Source organism: Amblyomma maculatum, unplaced genomic scaffold, assembly GCF_055883805.1.
Source record: "Amblyomma maculatum isolate TAMU_Amacu unplaced genomic scaffold, ASM5588380v1 scaffold_22, whole genome shotgun sequence".
Classification (NCBI taxonomy): Eukaryota; Metazoa; Arthropoda; class Arachnida; order Ixodida; family Ixodidae; genus Amblyomma; species Amblyomma maculatum.
This window is the reverse complement of record NW_028146747.1, coordinates 2,731,190-2,746,960: the sequence shown is the minus strand read 5'-3', so window position 1 is coordinate 2,746,960 and position 15,771 is coordinate 2,731,190. Positions and strand designations below refer to the sequence as shown.

The 15,771-nt window shown below is 50.8% G+C and overlaps 1 protein-coding gene across 2 annotated transcripts in view; it reads right to left on the bottom strand.

Moving 5' to 3' along the window:
• The window catches only part of LOC146171485 (sodium- and chloride-dependent glycine transporter 1-like), a 155,423-nt gene that overhangs the window by 69,112 nt on the left and 70,540 nt on the right, over positions 1-15,771 (bottom strand). The gene's annotated exons all lie outside the window — the stretch shown is intronic.

Below are 15,771 nucleotides of genomic sequence, written 5' to 3'. Positions count from 1 at the left end.
AGGTCCATGATCGCTCCGAGTGTCGGCCACTTCCAAAACAACAGTGCAAACTACCAAACCTAAAGGCGTTTCAACACTTTTTACCAGTTCTAAAATCTAACCCTGTTCTAGAACCTGGTCCACATCAGAAGAAGAGCCAAGCACTCACCCACACATGCGATCGATGTTCCGAGCTGCTCTCTTGTTGGCCGATTGTTGCTCCTGCTTGTTGCTTGAGATGCCACCTCCGATCACCAGATGTTGTGGCTTGTAGATTCTGATCCACCTCGAATCACCAGATGTTGTAGCTTGTAGATCCAGATCCCACCTCCAGTCATCAGATGTTGTGGCTTGTAGATTCAGATCCCACCTCCAGTCATCAGATGTTGTGGCTTGTAGATTCAGATCCCAACGCTGGTCACCAGTTGTCGTGACGCTGGGGCTAAGTCGACCCGGCCTTCACTTGGTAGCGTGCAGAGACTCGGGGTTGAAGTAGGATTGAATCTTCGAAGTTGGTGAAATATGTACAAGCAGGTTTAATGGCACTTTGAGAAAACTTATTTACAATATTTACATGAAAAAGAAGGGTACATCAGCAAAATGGCAAGCGTTAAGAGTTCATAGCGAGAAGCGACTGGATGAGCCGTTTACCCAGGCTCAGAGCGACATTTCGTGCTCTGCAGCGTCCTTAAAACCCCCTATGTCCAGCCCCTCCCTGAAGATGCTGACCAACCAAATCCAGGGCACGCCCCTCAGATATCGGCATCCAATCGAACACATCACTGCACTGATGGTCTGAAGCACTGACTGGCCCGGCATTGTTTCGTTGAGCCTGGTCACTTGTTGGCGGGAAAAGCTTGGGAACGGCGAGGAGGTACATTTCTATTCTTCAGCCAAGAATCGATAGGCAGCTGGTTCCGGCAAGTGGATTTACTTCTCAGAAACCCAAGTGCACGTGGGCGCCGCATACGCTCCCAGCATTGTCCGTTTTCGACAATTGCAAATCTTTCCTGCATTCCTGGGAAATCACTTAATGGCTGTATGCGTCATGCTCCTTTCTTGTCCTGCACGTCAGCGGACATGTCACTCTGTCGTCTCCTTTGGAAAGTAGACATTCCTCACTGGACGATAGGGCTTCTCGACTGGAAGGGTGAACAAAAGAAAGAAAGCACTTCCTGCATTTCCCGCAGGGGGACGTTTCTTTGTGTTTTTCCAGACGTTCTCTTGACAGGGTCAATTTGGCATTTGCAGGGTGTCCACAAAGCAAAACAGGCTTACAAAACAGGATTCCTGGAAACAGGCTCACTTAGAGCCATTGGACCATCACCACATATTCACAATACTTTTCCATGCCCACAGGCGAACAATAGAGCGCGCAAATGCGGATGCACGGTCGTAACAGTACCGATGTGGAGTAGTCGGGCGTAGAGAAGAAGGAAGCTTCGAGAATTGTAGTGGGAGGACGGCCATAAACGAGGAAAAATGGAGAATAACCGGTAGTCCGTTGTACTGCTGTGTTATAGGCGAAAGTGACGAATGGTAGAATAGTGTCCCAATTTCGATGATCCGGTGTGATATAATCATATCCGATAAGGTGCGGTGAAATCGCTCAGTCAGCCCGTTAGTCTGGGGATGGTAGCTCGAGGTTGTCTTGTGAAGGGTGGATGACGCGTAAAGAACTTCGGCAACGACTGTCGATAAGAAGGCCGTCCCGCGGTCACTTAGGAGCACCCGAGGAGCGCCATGACGCAATACAATTGATTGCAAAAAGAAATTTGCTACTTCTTGAGCGGAACCGGTCGGTACAGGTGCTGTCTCAGCATAGCGTGTAAGGTGGTCGACAGCTGTTATAATCCAACGGTTACCCCCCTCGGAGAGAGGTAGGGGACCATATAAATCGATGCCGACTACGTCGAATGGCGTGGCGGGACAGGGAACGGGTTGTAGAAGGCCAGCGGGTGAAGAAGTCGGCCGTTTGCGACGTTGGCATAGAGGGCAGGATGCGACGTATTTGGCAACGCTGGAAGATAGGCCAGGCCAAAAGAATCGTTTTTTCACGCGGTCGTAGGTTTTGTCAATACCAAGGTGACCTGCAGTAGCGTCATCGTGGAGAGCCGCCAGTATTCGTTGACGAAGCACATGCGGCACGACTGGTATCCAGCGAGTTCCATCAGTGCAATACACGAAACGGAGTAGGATGCCATCTTCGAGCTTGAAATTGCGAAGTTGTCGGCGAAGCCGAGCATTGGGTGGGTCCGAAGCGCCAATAAGGCGATCGATGATGGGACGACAGTAGGCATCGGCTAATTGCTGTGAGCGGAGAGTGTGTTTGTTCTCTGCGTCGTCAAATGAAACTGTTGTGATATACGTCGGGGAAAGAGATGGTCGGCTGTGGTCATAGGTGGAAATGCATTGGGAAGAAAAACAGCAAGCCGATTCCGAAAGTGGACAGCGAGAAAGAGCGTCGGCGTCTTGGTGTTGGCGACCCGATTTATAAATGACGTCAAAATCGTATTCTTGCAGGCGTAGAATCCAACGGCCAAGTCGGCCTGTCAAATTTTTGAGCGAAGACAACCAGCAAAGAGCATGGTGATCGGTCACAACTGTGAAGTGCCGACCGTATAGGTAAGGGCGAAACTTTTGGACAGCCCAGACGACGGCAAGGCACTCCTGTTCTGTAATAGTGTAGTTTTTCTCAGCTGGAGCCATAGTCCGACTGGCGAAGGCAATCACTTTCTCACGCGAAGTTGCATCGCGCTGCAGAAGTACAGCGCCAAGGCCGATACCACTGGCATCAGTGTGCAGGATGGTTGGAGCGCTGTCACTGAAGTGGCCAAGAACAGGGTCTGATGTGAGGGCGTGCTTCAGGTTATTAAAAGCAGCTTCGCACTGTTCAGTCCACACGAAAGGGCTGCGTGCTTTAAGTAGTTGATGGAGGGGAGCAGCAATACTTGCAAAATGCTTTATAAAACGCCGGAAATAAGACGCCAGGCCGAGAAAACTGCGCAATTCTGTAGTCCGTAGTGGACGAGCAAATTTCAAGACTGCGATAATTTTTTCAGGGTCTGGACGAATGCCGTCATGGCTGACTAGATGTCCCAATATTTTAATTTCCTTCTGTGCAAAGTGGCACTTCTTGGTGTTGAGCTGAAGGCCCGCTGAAGCGAGACACGTGAGGACCTCATTCAGGCGCGTGAGATGGTCGTTAAAAGTTGACGAAAAGATGACAATGTCATCCAAGTAGCATAAACAGGTTCTCCATTTTAGGCCACGAAGCACAGTATCGATCATCCTTTCAAATGTCGCTGGTGCGTTACAAAGTCCGAAAGGCATAACATTAAATTCGTAAAGGCCATCGGAGTTGCGAAAGCGGTTTTTTCTTTATCGTCCTCGTGCATAGGTATTTGCCAATAACCCGAGCGGAGGTCCAAAGTCGAGAAATATTGGGCGCCTTGGAGAGAGTCAAGGGCGTCATCAATTCTTGGCATTGGGTATACATCTTTGCGGGTAATTTTGTTGAGTGCGCGGTAATCAACACAAAAGCGTACCGAGCCGTCCTTTTTTTTTAACTAACACTACTGGGGAGGACCATGGACTTGTCGAGGGACGAATAATATTGCGATGGAGCATGTCATTTACATTTTCTTCAATTACCTTTCGTTCAGAGAGGGAAACCCGATAAGGTCGTCGGCGAACGATAGAGTTACCTTCAGTAATGATGCGATGGTGCGCAACACTAGTCCGTCCCAGTGGTGGGGAAGTGGCATCAAAAATGGCTTGGTGTTGTCGAAGCAATGTCAGCAGTTCTTGGCGTTGGTTCGGCGTGAGGTTAGGATTAATAGTCTTTGTGAGAACAGAAAGAGAGACGTCTGTCGAAACACGGTGCTGAGGCTGAGGGGCGGTGAGCACCATCAAGGACAAAGGTTGAACATCCACCTTGCAGGGGAGAGAAGTTCCTTTTCGGAGCACGAGGGATTCACGTGAAGTGTTAGTGGCCGCTACTGTCGCTGAGCCGTTGCAGAACCTCACAAGACTAGACGGGAAGGCGATACCGCGTTCAAGATGACGATAAGATGGTGCGATGAGTACGTCCCCGTCAGCGATGTGGTCAGAAACAACGGTAAGCAGTTTTTCGCACTGAGGAGGCAGAACAGTATCAGCGGCGGCAACGAGGGGATGATGTCGTTCAGAAACTTCAGATGAAAAATCGCTTTCTGTCATGTGGATAACACGGTCGCCACAAGAAATTAATGCCGAAGCGGTTGACAAAAAATCCCATCCAAAAATTATCAGATGCGCACATGGAGAGAGCACAGCAAACTGCACATGATGGCGGACGCCGTCAATAACAACTCGTACGGTGCACTTTGCTAAAGGGCGCAAAGGGACGTCATTGGCTCCACGGAGTTCAGGCCCATCATATGGTGTCGTAACTTTTCGCAAACGGTAGCACAAATCAGCGTGAATGACAGAAATTGCAGCCCCTGTATCAATTAATGCTTCTACCGGTATTCCTTCAGCGAAAACAGAAATCACATTATACGGGCGATCTGGAGGACTTTTGGTAAGTTCGCAGACTGCAGTTTGACCTCCGGAAACTGCAACGCTTAGTTTTCCGGATGGCGGACAGGGAGAATTGTTGCGGGTCGGAGAGGGAAAACTGAGCGGCGGTATGGGGATAGGGACCGACGTCGGGACGCATGGGTTCCACGAGGCTCAGACGAGGATTCTGGAGGTGGAGATGATCTTCGAGGTGGGCTGGACATAGGAGGTCGTCGCTGATAATATGAGGGTACGTCACTTTCGAATGCGTCATAACCACGCCGCTCGTTCTGAATACGGCGACGGCAGAAGCGGGATATATGTCCTCGTATTCCACAGTAGTAGTACACTGGGCGAGAGGGGCGCCAGGGTGCGTAATAGTGTGGCGTAGGCTGAGCCGTCGTCACGGCGTTGATGTGGTTGTAGGGCGATGCCAGTTGGGGCGGCGGAACAAAAGGAGGGGGTGATGCTGCGACGTGCGCGTAAGTCGATGCTTGGCGGGGTGCAGGAGGGTCGGACGGCATAGGTCGCGTGATTGTTGCCAGCTCATCTTTAATGATGTTGCGTAGACCGGCGTCATTAGAAGGTACGGAAGAATGATCGCACCCGTGTCGACAGACAGGCTTGAGGGCTTGGAGCTCCTCCCGGATGATGGCTCGAATTAGTGCCCGTAGATCCAGGTCAGCATAGGTCGGGCCTGTAGCAATGCTGGGCTGCAATCGGGAGGACTGCAGCTGGTCGATGCGTTGGCAGGTCGCAATAATGGCGTACACAGTAGAAGGATTCTGGGCAATCAGGGTATTATAAGCCACAGAATTAATTCCTTTTAAGATGTGGTGTACGCGTTCAGGTTCCGGCATGGTGGGACTAACACGCCGGCAGAGTGCAAGTATGGCCTCTATGTAAGACGCGTACGACTCATCGGGACCTTGGAGGCGAGAGGCGAGCTTGTTCTTCGCGACCTCAGTGCGAACTGCTGGGTCGGCGAAATATTGGCGGAACTGCTGCTTGAATGTTGTCCAGTTAGTGGTGTGGGGTTCGCGGTTAATAAACCAGGTTCTGGCGACCTCAATGAGGTAGAAAGAAACGTTCAGAAATTTTAGAGCGTCGTCCCACCGGTTGTAGTTACTGCAGCGTTCATAGGTGTCCAGCCAGTCATCGACGTCTTCGTCGCGACGACCAGCGAACAGCGGCGGGTCGCGTTGTCGTGCGGGCATAGTCGGAGGGGGTGGTGCAGCCGAGGTAGAGGGTCCTGCCGATTCTTGGGTGCTCTCGGTAGACATAACGATGGTGGCAGGCGGTAAACAGCGACCGGAACGTAGCTCCAGCGAGAGGCAGGGCACAAAACAGCAAGGGGATCAATTCTCACCTCCACCACTTGTGGAAGAAGGCTAGGTCAAGACGGCGAGGTCGTGGCGGCAAGGACAGCGAAGCCTTGTCCAGCGTTTTAATCCGGTCACCAACCCAGGCACGCGCCAGAGCCGGCGCCGCGGGACGATGATGATGGTATGTACAAATGAAAGAAGATGATGATGGCATGTACAAATGAAAGAAGGTCCACAGAAGGCTCACAATATATATATAGTTCTGGCAGTCTTGAAGCCATAGGTAGCGTAAGAGGGTTCTAGCACAGCTTTCGCCCTCGCTCTTGATCACACGTTCTACGTGACGCTGGTGGTAACACAGGACGTTCCACGTCCACCGTTATGGTTGAGGGTGGCGCTGGTGAACATTCTCAAGGTTCGTATACAGACAACATTTATACCCAAGAAAGTAGCAGGGGGGACAGCGGCCGATGTAGCTTAGTTGGAAGAGCATCGGACGCGATATTCGTAGGTCGTGGGTTTGGTTCCCATCGGCAGGTTGTTTTTCTTTCTATTTCGTGTTATCTTTCCCCTAAACAGTATACATTACTAATTTATGTGATTACCAAAGTAAAAATTGAAAAAAAAAAGACAAAGTACCATCCCCAATGCTTTCCTTGGCCTCGCCGACTGTTGGCTTCTTTCCTTCATTTATTATAACGAGCACCCTCATTTCCCCTTCATATATATACATATATATATATATATATATATATATATATATATATATATATATATATATATATATATATATATATATATATATATATTGTACTGTGATAGTCAGCACTTCAGCCATCGACATGCACCTGTGCGTTGTGCGACGAAGACAAAGAAGAAGTACGCTGGGCTCGCCGTTGCAAGGTCCTGTCCTCACAGCTCTCTATCTGAGCGTCAATAAACGCCCTATTACAATTGGCGGAGGTGCCGGAAACGATCCCACCCAAACTAGAACTGCGAAGCCGTACACTACCCTCTACGACCGCCATGCAAGACGAGTCCACTTCGACGCTGCCGGCCGTTCCACCCACGATCATGTGTGCTGGCGTCGCGCGCCAGCGTGACCCTTGCCTGTTCAGCGGCACGGCCGATCAAGATGTCGACGACTGGCTGTCATCGTATGAAAGAGTAAGCAGCTACAACAAGTGGGATGACTCATACAAGCTCAGTAACGTCATATTCTATCTGACGGACGTGGCGAACCTCTGGTTTCGCAACCATGAGGCTGGCCTGTCATCTTGGTCGACATTTAAAAAGAATTTCGCGGAAGTGTTCGGCCGCCCGGCAGTGCGTAAGCTTCGTGCCGAACAACGTTTACACGATCGTGTTCAGCGCGCTGATGAGACCTTTACCAGCTACATAGAAGACGTCGTTGATCTCTGCAAACGAGTCGACCCGGCCATGCCGGAAGCAAACAAAATCCGCTATATCCTCGAGGGCATTTCTGAGGACGCCTTCCAGATGCTGGTAGCGAAAGATCCCACCAGCGTTACTGAACTCGTGAAGCTTTGCCAGAGCTACGACGAGCTCCGCAAGCGGCGCGCTTCTAGGCGCCGCTCCAGTGTGTGCGACGAAGGCGTATCCGCATTAGCCCTGGGTGGTTCGCCAACTTCTGAAGGGAGCCAGCTGAATCAAAAGATCAAAGATTTTATTCGTGAAGAGGTCGCACGTCAGATCTCACTCCTTCCCCATTTTCCAGACTCGGGCCGCCTCGTTCCTGAACTGGCTCCATCTTTGGCCCCTGCTATACGCCGTGTCGTGCAAAAACACGTCGCTGATGTCTTGCCGTCCAACCCCGTGGTGCCGCCTGTGACGGCACCTCTCACGTATGCCCAAGTAACGGCTAGGCCACCACCTTCGCCCACGTCTGGCTCCTATGTGCAGGTCCCTGCCTACCGTTCATCGCCGCATGCTGAGCCTTCGTTTCAAGCCCCACCCTCAAGGTTCCGCCCACATCCTATGAAACCTTGGTGTACTACGGACAACCTTCCGATTTGCTATGCCTGCGGTCGGCCGGGCCATGTTGCGCGCCTTTGTCGCCAACGCCTCCAACCTTCACAGCCTGACATTCGACTTTACCCGTACGATACCGACTCACGCTCGCAAATGATTCCGCCCGGTTCTCAATTTGTCCCACAAGATCGCCAAACCTATACCACTCGTCGATCACATTCTCCTCGGCGCCGATCGCTTTCTCCAATGCTGCGACGTTCTACCAGCACCGTTGAGGGAAACTAACAGTCGCAGTTCCGGGGGCAAGAACTGCGCTTGTTTCGAATTCCTCAAGTCCTCCATGTCGTCCCGCTAATGTTATCAAAGTTTCTGTAGAAGGCGCCACAGTTCTCGCTCTCGTCGATACCGGTGCAGCCGTTTCCGTCATCAGTGAAGCGCTCTGCCGTCGAATTCGCAAAGTGACCACTCCGATTTCCGACTTTTCGCTCCGCACCGCCTCATCACAGCACATTCACCCCTCCGCATCTTGCACAGCCCGTGTGCTCATTCAAGACGTCTTGTACCCCATCGAGTTTATTGTTCTGCCGAACTGCTCGCATGATATCATCCTCGGATACGATTTTCTATCGACTCATCAAGCCGTTATTGACTGTGCTCGTGCGCAAATCGCCTTCGCCCCCCTCTGTGATGCCCCCTTCTGTGATACCCCTCCCCGCACTGCAAAACTTCTCGTCGCCCATGACACCGACATTCCTCCGTTCTCTGCTGCCCTCGTACCACTGTCTTGTGAGTGGGTAACTCCTTTGACTGCGATGTTTACACCTTCCGGAGCCACCTCCCGTCATCCCTGCCTCCTTTTTCCGTTCGCAGTTCTCGAAATTCAAGACGGCAAGAGTGCACTTTACGCCTCGAACCCATTTTCTTGCCCAGCAGTCCTGCTCCGTGGCGAATGCATTGGACGTCTTGAAGAGCTTGATCCCAGTCATATCACCACTCTTGCTGACTCAACCCCCTCCTTCGACGTTAGTCTGTGCTCTTGCGCTGTTGCGACCGCTTCGACGCCCTCCGACGTTTTCCAACATGCTATTGATGCTGATCTTCCACTTGCGCAACGTGATCAACTTGTCGCCCTCTTGCAGAACTTCGCTTCTTCATTCGACTTTCCTCAAACTGACTTGGGCCGCACGTCTGTCGTAGAGCACACCATCGACACCGGTAAAACTGCACCTTTGCGCCAGCGCCCCTATCGCGTGTCGGCTTCGGAGCGCCAAGTAATTGCTGATCATGTGGACGACATGCTCCGTCGTGGTGTCATTCGGCCATCCCACAGTCCCTGGGCGTCTCCAGTTGTGTTGGTACCTAAGAAAGATGGCTCCTTCCGGTTTTGTGTCGACTACCGCCGGCTCAACAAGATCACGCGCAAGGACGTCTATCCTCTGCCACGCATCGATGACGCACTAGACTGCTTGCAGGGCGCCGAGTTTTTCTCCTCGTTGGATTTACGATCTGGCTACTGGCAGGTGCCAATGGCTGACGCTGACTGCTCTAAAACTGCCTTCATCACACCAGACGGATTCTATGAATTCAACGTCATGCCCTTTGGGCTTTGCAACGCCCCGGCCACATTTGAACGCCTCATGGACACTGTGCTTCGTGGATTCAAGTGGCGAACCTGTCTTTGCTATCTCGATGATATCTTAGTCTTTTCTACCGATTTTCAATCCCACCTGCTCCGACTGAAGGACGTTCTCACTTGTCTCGCTACCGCCGGCCTCCAACTGAATCTGAAGAAGTGCCGCTTTGCTGCTCGCCGACTAACAATTCTAGGTCATGTCGTTTCTAAGGATGGCATTCTTCCCGATCCCGCCAAACTTCGTGCAGTTGCCGAATTCCCACGCCCAAAATCACTGAAGCAGCTACGAAGTTTCATCGGCCTGTGCTCCTACTTTCGCCGCTTCATCTTAAATTTCGCCTCTATTATTGCTCCTCTCATCCAGCTCCTCTCCGGCAGCTCCGACCTCTCCGCATGGACACCTGCTTGTGATGACGCCTTCAACACCTTACGCCGTCTTTTGGTCTCGCCTCCCATCCTCCGCCACTTCGACCCGAATGCGCCAACTGAGATTCACACTGACGCTAGCGGTATTGGGATAGGCGCCGTTCTCACCCAACGCAAACCTGGTATCCGAGACTATGTGGTGGTGTACGCAAGCCGCACCTTGACCAAGGCAGAGTCAAATTATTCTGTTACGGAAAGAGAATGCTTGGCCATTATTTGGGCCATCGGCAAATTCCGTCCGTATGTCTATGGCCGACCATTTTATGTGGTCACTGATCATCACGCTCTGTGCTGGCTGGCGTCCCTCAAGGACCCGTCCGGCCGCCTTGCTCGCTGGGCTCTTCGCCTCCAAGAGTATGACATTCGTGTCATATATCGCTCAGGCCTCAAGCATACTGACGCGGACGCTCTTTCGCGCTCACCGCTGCCTCCCTCTTCGTTGTCTGATGAGATCTGCGCCTACGATTTGTCTTCGCTTGCCACTATCGACATGGCCACGGAACAGCGGCGCGACCCGTGGATATCTACACTTCTGGACTTTCTTTCAAGTCACTCTCCAGGTCGTTTGTCTCGGGCGCTTGCTCGCCAAGCTCACCATTTTTCAATTCGTGACGGGCTGCTCTATCGCCGCAATTATCTTCCCGACGGAAGGAAGTGGCTTTTAGTCATCCCCCGTCATCTCCGCGCCGAAATTTGTGCTGCTTTCCATACTGATCCCCAGTGCGCCCACGGCGGAGTGTTGAAAACCTACACGCGCTTGCGTCTACGCTTCTTCTGGCGTGGAATGTACCGCTTTGTCCGCCATTTTGTCCGCTCTTGCCAGTCTTGCCAACGCCGAAAAACTCCTCTCAAGTCCCCTGCTTCGTTGCAGCCGTTGCCTTGTCCTGCCCGTCCGTTTGATCGTGTCGGCATAGATCTATACGGTCCCCTTCCTACAACTTCAGCTGGCAACCGCTGGATTATCGTGGCAGTGGATCATCTAACCCGCTACACTGAGACATCATCATTGCCCTCTGCTTCCGCACGCGACGTGGCTGCCTTTATTCTGAAAAACCTGGTTCTTCGCCATGGTGCCCCTCGCGAACTGCTCAGTGACCGCGGACGCGTTTTCTTATCAGACGCTCTTGAGGCTCTCCTGAAAGAATGCCGCATCATACACCGCACCGCTACCTCGTACCACCCTCAGACGAATGGACTGACAGAACGTTTTAACCGCACTCTCGGTGACATGCTGGCTATGTACGTGAACACCGACCATTCCAATTGGGACCAAGTTCTACCGTTTGTTACGCATATAGCACCGCGACACAGGCCACTACTGGATTCTCTCCTTTCTTTCTCCTTTACGGGCGCGAGCCAACCTGTACTATGGACACACTTTTTCCCTACCGCCCTGACGTTTCCGAATCTTCCCCGCTATCCGATGCCGTCACGTACGCAGAAGAATGCCGTCAGCTCGCCCGCTCTCTCACAACAGAAAATCAGTGGCAACAAAAATCCCTCCGTGATACCGGCGAAGCTTCGTCATATCTCCCGAACACACTGGTGTGGCTCTGGGTGCCCTCCACAACCCCTGGCCTTTCAAAGAAGTTTCTTGCTCGCTACCACGGGCCATACAGGGTCCTCCAGCAAACATCTGCAGTCAACTACGTAGTTGAGCCCGTCACGCCCTCTGCGGACTTGCGTCGCCGTGGTCGTGAAACAGTTCACGTGAACCGATTGAAGCCATTCTATGACCCCGCTGTGCTTTCCGCGCCATAAGTCGCCAGGATGGCTCCTTTTTTACCCGGGGGAAAAATGTACTGTGATAGTCAGCACTTCAGCCATCGACATGCACCTGTGCGTTGTGCGACGAAGACAAAGAAGAAGTACGCTGGGCTCGCCGTTGTAAGGTCCTGTCCTCACAGCACTCCATCTGAGCGTCAATAAACGCCCTATTACAATATATATATATATATATATATATATATATATATATATATATATATATATATATATATAGCTGATCCTGACGATCGCGCCACTGCGGAATCTCTGGAGTCAGTAACACGAATAAGAGACGGTGGAAGAAAAGCGTGGTGTTATATATCACGAGCCATGATTACGTGCAAGCCACACGTTTGCGCGAAGTATATGCTCGAAGCCACGATATAGCCATAGCCATTGGCGCGGCTTGTGAATGCCATCTGGGACTGTTTCGTTTTCTCTCTCTCCATGAGGAATGTGGTTCGTCTCCCCCTCAAATGATAGTAAAGATATGAGATATTATTTCTCTCCTGCGTCGTTAATCTGATGAAAAGCCACGTCTTCATTTCATCGATTACCTGCTATACTTACTGCATGAAGTGAAGTGGGAATGTCAGAGAAATTATAGATGTCTGCAACGAGGACGCAGTTATCAAGGTTCACCAGAACGACGCTAAATGGCTCGACGTGGGCCGTCTCATTCTTCCACGCAGACGTCAGCAGCGCTTCGCCTTTCTAATTGCAACCTTAGCGCGAATTCCATGATTTCTTTTCCCGCAAGGTAAGGATCGAGTGCGTTTGCGCAACACGCTTTTGGAGGGGAGCTAAAATCGCGTGACAAAGCCCATTAGGGATTTCGACACGTTGTGCACAGGAAGGATATTCAGCGCGCAAATTTTTGTCCTTGACATGTGCCGCCTAACTGTACTACTTTTAATCTTATTTTGGTTCGTGTTCACTTTGCTCTTAACTTCGTTCTTCTTCGTTTCTACAGTATACCGAACACATGCGGTACCTTTAGACCCCGCCCATGCGAACTAATGCGGAAATTGCTGTCTATACCCCCAGGTGCATCACGTTTGCACTTTCGCACTAATATGCGCCGCTGCAGGAATTTCACGCCGTATTTCGGCTCAGGACAGGTGGAAGAAAGACCGAACACGTGTACTCGGAGTTGAGAGCGCTGACCAGGTGAAGAGTACTACGCGGTCATTCTTTTTTTCACCGAATACATGCCAAGGCTTAGGGCTCTGAAATAAGCGCAGGTTTTGTGCGTTATGAGCCGTAGAATGCATACAGGAAACAGGAATTGTTAACGAAATACATGAGCCGTAAAATGGTTTGCTTTGAGTGAACGCGAAAATATTTGTTTTCCATAGCAGCGAACTCACATCGACCATCAACAAGGACCGATGAGAATGGCTGAATAGCTTAGTGCAGAAACATTACCGTTGTGGTGTATATCAGAGTCATACCTCTAGCGACGGAACAAAGACACGAGGAAAAAAAAGGGACTCTACGCTTTTAGATAGAGTTTCGCCTCGACGCATTGAACCTTTCAGCGCGCTAAGGCCCTCACTTCGCCGATGTTTTTCTCCTGACCAACACACTTGTGGTGCGACATGGCTGGGCCCTGGTTGGCCGGCAGAATGACTAGGAGCTGCCTACTTGGACAGTATTTTGCGATAAGAATAGAATCCAATGGGACCACTTACAGCGCGAAGGGCGAGATAAAAAAGATGGCAGGACCCCGCTTGCCCTCTAGTCTCCTTTATTCCGTCATTCGCGATGTTTGCTAAAATGATGCCATACCAATTAATCTAACTGTCTACCGTTTTCCGCTAGGACCCTTGCATCCCGAGTGAGACACATGCAGGCAAGTCCATATCCCTTGGTTAAAGCAGAGCTCTATTTCCGATGGCGTTTCACGTGCTGCAGTGTTCACGTGTTAACGCTGCAGATTACGACTGTGCGGAGTATGTGAGACCCAGAACAAAAGTGGAAGTGAATACCGGACCTAATTTACATTTGGCATAAGTGCGCCATATTGTGCTTCCATCGTATTTATTATTTGAGGAACGGAGCGCATAATTTTTAGTCATAAAGTGATTGCGAATTCCTTCATGACGACCTTAATTTCGGCCATATTCAGCAAGACGCACTTATAGAATATTACAGTGCTGTCTGTGCGTAGCCACCAGAATACGCACACGTAGCTAAAATACGCTCTAGTCGTGATTGCAGCTAGGCCAAACTAATAAAGAAATGACGGGGACGGGCTCCGTCGTGACGAGTCTGGTCACATACATTACATCATGACCCGCCAGGTAACCTTTCCCAATGAAGCAACGTCAAGGGACGCCCCTCACTGAAGGCACCGTCCGAGTACTGCATACGCGAACACGGGTCGCGCATCTTCCAATGAATCCGCCCATATTCCCCTGCTGTCACTGAACGATCTCGTCACGCGAAACACGATTGTGGCCGCCATCCCCTGAACCAACTGAGCCAAAACTCTGGCGCAAACGACAACGGCGCAATCTACGCACGCCCACCGTCTGCAGTGGCGCTGCCAGATTCCGTGGACCTCGTCGGGATCGGCGGCACATCACACGAGCCCACCGTGTACGACTGTGCAGCTACGGCCTTTGAAACGGGAAAAGCTACTCTCTGGTGTTTTACTCAAACGTTTACAGCCAATAGGGTTTGCTTCTGACCAAAGCCGTGCGGCTCGCAATGCATTTCCATTATTCCATACCTCAAGAAATTAAGACGGATTTTTTGCCCGGCTTTCTCCATTGGGAACGACTGTCATCAATACTAAAGAAGCGTCACAACACGACTGGGAAGCTGACCCTCCAGCCCCTTAAAGTTTTAAAAACACTGTACATCCGTTTACTTGTCAGCGCTAAACACGACAACCCTGTGGAGAGCAAGATGCGCCGGAGACGGACTGTGTGCCCAGACGTTTCTTCGTCCGAATCCGTTCCCTGCTGATACTGGCTCTCCCCTGCTACCGGCGCTGGTTGTCTGAATTCAGATCGGTGGTGCCGTGTATGTGCGCACGGCTCTGCTGCCGCTTTTGGCGTCATCCATCTTCATTTGCGGTGCGGGTGGCACAGCCTGAACAGTGGGCACTCAGTTGTCCTGTTCAGACGCTTCCTGCCTGCAGCATCTGATGCTGTCTTGCGTCTAAGCAAGAACAAGTACGTTTGGAAGTTGCCAAAGTTGCTATGACCAGGCTCCTCTCTTGCGCAAGGCCACGCGACGAACAACGCTTACTGGTTCGTGGTCAAACTCTTGGTTGCGTATTTTAAGGGTGTCTGTTTAGTTCAAATATGGCAAACTCATGATAGACGCCAACGTTACTCACAACCATTGTCGACTGCAAACATGAGCAGGACACGAAGGAGGCGGCATCGTATAAAGTAACAGAAATAATATCCGTATCCATAATGGCAGCTAGGAAATTTCGCAGACCTTTATTCGCAAGACATTTTCGACATACTTAACGAAGAAGCCAAGAGATGTAATTTCAGAAGTTGTATTAGGTTGCAGTTTTACATATAGTCATCGACTTTATATTGCGCCAAAAATTAAATACAATCTTGAACGGTGCCGCACTATAGATAAGAAAGCACCACGCATCAGCAACCCAGCCTATCCATGATAAAACACTATACGTTACCACGAACGAATCCCTACCTATCGCTGAGACTTTCAATCTTTCCGCCCATCACCAAATCCTCATACACTATCGTAATCAAGGAGCCCGTCTCCACTTTCAAGGCAGTGAATTCCCACCCCTCACGTTATCTCGACCAACTACATCATGACCACCGCCCAATATAATTCCGTGGATATTCAAGTAAAGGGAAAAGAACTAAATAACATACACGCAGTCCCGCGCTGAAGAAACATTTCACAACTCCTCACCACTTCTATGAATGCTACCCTGCATTCCTGTCATCCTAATGTAGGCACAGCAAGCAATAGCTATCTAATGTGCGAAGAAGGCGCTACTACATTGTGCCGTAACTGAAGCTTTAATGATATCCCATATTCCTACAAGTCGTTACTGGGTCTCGAGGAAGATATCGACACGATGCAAACCTGATGTGGAATGCC